The 4,616-nt window shown below is 40.6% G+C and overlaps 1 pseudogene; it reads left to right on the forward strand.

Annotated features, from left to right (window-relative positions):
- The first annotated feature begins 491 nt into the window (after positions 1-491).
- LOC120060139 lies at positions 492-2,557 on the forward strand (annotated as a pseudogene).
- Positions 2,558-4,616: the final 2,059 nt, after the last annotated feature.

The following is a 4,616-nucleotide window of genomic DNA, read 5'->3' on the forward strand; positions in this document are numbered from 1 at the left end:
CAGTATGTCCCCTTGTTGTACTTACACAACCTGACCCATGAACCGGCATGGGTGTGAACTTCCTAGCATCTCTTCCCCATCCTGTCTATCTATTGTTTTAGAAATGAACTATTGTGCTTTTTCCCGGGCTTTCATGTCAGCAGAGGTTTTAAATTAGTTAGAAAAGGTTGTCTGGAAAGGGACCCTTTTTGTCCGTCCATTTAGAATGTAAATGAAAGGCTTAATTCTCTCAATTTAAATGAGATTAGTCGTTTCACATAACTAAATTAACTAAATTAATAATCAAATCAACAACTATAGCCTATCGAAAATGAAAGAAATATAATCTGACAAATTATTACAAACAAATCGTTATTTTCATATGAATTAATACATCGGGAAATCATTAAAATGCCATGTTATAGCGCTTTCATTTTTTTGCAAGCTATACATTATTTGATGCAGTTCGGTTGTTGTTTTTGTCCAGCTGGAAGATGATTACGTGACTTTGTATAGGATAAACAAGCAGTCTGACATTACGTTTACTCAGCACGGGAGCCATCTGGAGTACAAGTCAAAACAATGAGTGTGCTGCTATTGTTTTGGTTTTCCATAACGGAACTTGCTTCAGCGGGAGACAAAAACCAACTGGGGGAAAAAATTCCCGTCTTAAGTGTATATAGAAAACAGGATGCAGGAGGTTGAATGTACAATTCAAAGTCGCAACACGTTGTACTTTGGCAGGGAATAGAGAGCCTCATTTGTCATCCGTTTGCAAATTAGGCATAAATGTAGCATATAAAATATTTAAATCAATGGTTGTTGTTGGATTATGTGGGAATGATGCTTTTGCTACTTTTACTGCAAATCTCTGTCTGGGGAGCCACTGGAGCAGACACTGGCGGAGAAGTAACCGTGTGCACATCCAACGCCTGTTTCACTTTTCATATGGAGGGAGTCAGCTTCGAAGACGCTCGTATGAAATGTGTAGATAACGGGGGTTACTTGGTAACAACTAAAGACAAATCCGAGGAAGCGGAGCTTCAATCAATCCTTACACAGATCGATTTAAGACATCGCAATTTGGACTACAAATGTTGGATCGGACTGCAATTACATAAAGGGGACTGCATTATAACGGGCTTGAGTCTCCGAGGTTTTAAGTGGATATCTGGAAGTGAAACTTCCCAATATGCCAACTGGGAGAAGGAACCTCGCAGCACCTGCACAGAAGAGCGTTGCGTATTGGTATACTATTCTTCATCCGGTCGCAATGAATTAAAATGGACAGATGGATCTTGCAAAGAAAAGGCTTATTACGCGTGCAAATTCTACTTCAAGGGCATGTGTAAACCTTTGTTGTTGGCAGGAGGGGAGCAAGTGAATTACAAGCTCCCGTTCTCAGAAACTCCATTAAATGGGGCTAGTAACTTGACTGCGTTTCCATTTGGAACATTTGCTGAAATACGATGTAATGGCAACGACCACTCTTCTATTTGTAAATTAACGGATGGTGTCTATGGCTGGACTCTCCCCGGTCCGTTTTGCGCCACGGATAAACAGAGTTGTGGCTATAAAAACGGTGGATGTGATCATGTGTGCTTTGATAGTGACGCCGGTGGTGTCCGTTGTGGATGCAAGGACGGCTATGTGTTAGGACAGGACAGAGTATCTTGTGACTTAATGGAATATTGTCACAGTTCTCCATGTCAATACCAATGCGTAACAGGACCAACGGGGTTCTCCTGCGTATGCCCAAGCGGCTTCCAATTGGATAAAGACCAATTTGGTTGTATCGATGTTGATGAATGCCAAATGAATGCCTGCGACGGTGATCATTGCATCAATACCCAAGGTAGTTACACATGTAAGTGCAATAAAGGCTACAGAATGGTTGAGGGCAAATGCCACGATATAGACGAGTGCACTGAGACTAGATGTCGACAAATATGTCTTAACTCTGAAGGATCCTTCTCCTGCCATTGCATCGCAGGGTTCACTGTGTCCGAGGACGGACATACTTGTATAGATATAGACGAATGCCTCAGTAATCGATGCGAGGACAAATGCACTAATACCATTGGTAGTTTCAGGTGTTCTTGCCATCAGCACTTCCGGTTACACCCTAATGGAATCGCCTGCGTTCGAGATGTGACTGTTGTCTCCACTGCTGCGACGTCAAATGTTTATAGAGACAACGACCAACACGACAGGACCATTGACACTAAAACCATATCTACGGTTGAATTACAGAACGAGCCTCAGTTCACCGACGGACCACCTCAAGGCACTATTACGCGCGAGGAGCCATCCAGCAAAACCACCGGGACGAGTTGGTTTACGCAGAATGGCTCTTTTTTGAGCTCGTGGCTGTTTATTTGCATTATTGCTTCTCTTGTTCCACTACTTCTTCTAATTGCAGTAACCTCTGGTATTGTCATGTTTCGATGTAGTCGTTCAAAAAGAGAAGCGAGGAAGAAAATCGCCACTGCTGACAGTTATTGTTGGGTGGCTTCTGGTATAGAGACTCAGTTAGAACAATTTGACGGGTCACTTGAAAGCACGGCGTGAAATAGTGTCAACTCGGGAATGTAAAAACAATATAATTCTGACATTGCATTATCTACGAATATATAAATAAAAGGTGTTATTAATAAAATAACGGTTTTTTAAATTATGTTTGAGATCTTTGACTGTGCTTCAAAAAAGCACATGTTTTCTATGATTATTCATAAAGGTTACAATCGTATTTAATCATCATAGCAACCTGGTCTCAGAGTATTTCCCAATATTCTGTACGTACATACATCAGAGAAACTCCATTTAGTATAATATGTTATGTTTCATATGGTATTCATTGTGGATTTTTATCATCCCTTTCGTATGAGATGTTACGAATTTGCAAAACATACAATATGTTATGAATTTGGAAAACGTACAATATCTTACAACTTTGCAAAAGTATGATATGTTATGAATTCCATCTTGCTATGGCTAACGTCTAAGACACTACATCTCAGTGCAAGAGGCGTCACTGCAGTAGCTGATTTGAATCGAGTCTGCATCACATCCGGCCGTGATTGGGAGTCCCATAGGGCGGCGCACAGTTGTCTCAGTGTCATCTGGGTTTGGCCAGGTTAGGCCTTCATTGTAAATAAGAATTTGTCCTTAATGCAATATACACACTCTCTGATGTGTCTTCATCAGTATAGGTTTTACATTGGGGCTAAAGATGAAAATCCACTCACATTTTCTTTGACACATTTAACAATCTTACAGTATAGTGAGCTGTTTAATGATATTTCACCATTTTACAGTGTATTGACACCTCTGTACGCCAAACTGAAACACTATCTGATAGGCTCAACCATCAGTATGGGTTTCACATTGTAGATAAAGAGGAAAATCAACCCAAATGGTCTTTGGCACATTGGATGTGGCTTCTGCATTGGATTTTGCTCTCATTTAGTCTATTACAACCCTGCTGTTCACTTGTGTATGAGGACCTCTAGTGGTATACATTGGTACTGTTTCATTCGAAGTTGTCTTGTTTAGTAATGTAACGACCCTCGGTTTATAAGCGCTGAAATCGACTCTGTCGCACAAGCATGCTTTTGCGGCCCAGTCGATAGCGCGCTGGGCTTCGGGCTAGAAGGTCGAGGGTTCGAGACCTGCTCCCTGCTGTTTCATTACAGTAATTTGAAATTAGAACATAAAAAAAACTAATGGGGGAATGAAAACCTTATAGAATATGTACGACTCCCAGGTCGTTATATATTTGGAACTGGGTGATCATAAAGGCATAATAACATCATAAAACACTTTATACTGTTTTGATGGAAATCATTTATCTTAATAAATAGGTTGACAGTTTATCAATATGAATCAAGAAAAACGATAGGATGGTCGATCAATAAGAAGACACATTTTTTTATCAAGCTATTCACAAAATAATTGCCAGTGACACAAAGTTATTGACGCTAACATAAAGTGTAATTTAATTAAAATAGTAATTTGTTTCTCAGTAAGCCGTTGAAACACAAAGCAGAGGACAATGTTCAATGTTGTTAATTAAATGTGCAGTATGTTCAATCAAGCAATAATGCCTTGACAGAAGAAAACGGGGGTAAAAGCAAAAGTATCCAATTGACTGAAGCATGTAGATCCAGCCATTTCACACGCACTGACGCATTCTCCCTCGGCCACTGTTGAAATCAATATCGTTGGACAGACTCTACATAGCCTCCTAGAGGAACATTTGCCGACAAGTTAGTCTAGTGGTCAGAGCGTTGGGCTGGATCGAATCCCCGAACTGACAAGGTAAAAGTCTGTCGTTCTGCCCTTGAGCAACACTGTTCCCCGGGCCGTGGATGTTGATTAAGGCAGTCCCCCGCACCTCTCTGATTCAGAGGGGTTGGGTTAAATGCGGAAGACACATTTCAGTTGAATGCATTCAGTTGTACAACTGACTAGGTATCCCCCTTTCCCAGGCTGACAAAAATGGTGAGTTGTTTGGCTAGCTATCTACACTCTTTTGAGAAACTTTGCTAGATAGCTATTTATTGATTTGATATTAATATGACGCTTGCTAGTTAGCTAACTAACAAGCGTAGCTAGCTAGTAAACGTTAGCATTTA

Source organism: Salvelinus namaycush, chromosome 15 (genome assembly GCF_016432855.1).
Source record: "Salvelinus namaycush isolate Seneca chromosome 15, SaNama_1.0, whole genome shotgun sequence".
NCBI classification, from domain to species: Eukaryota; Metazoa; Chordata; class Actinopteri; order Salmoniformes; family Salmonidae; genus Salvelinus; species Salvelinus namaycush.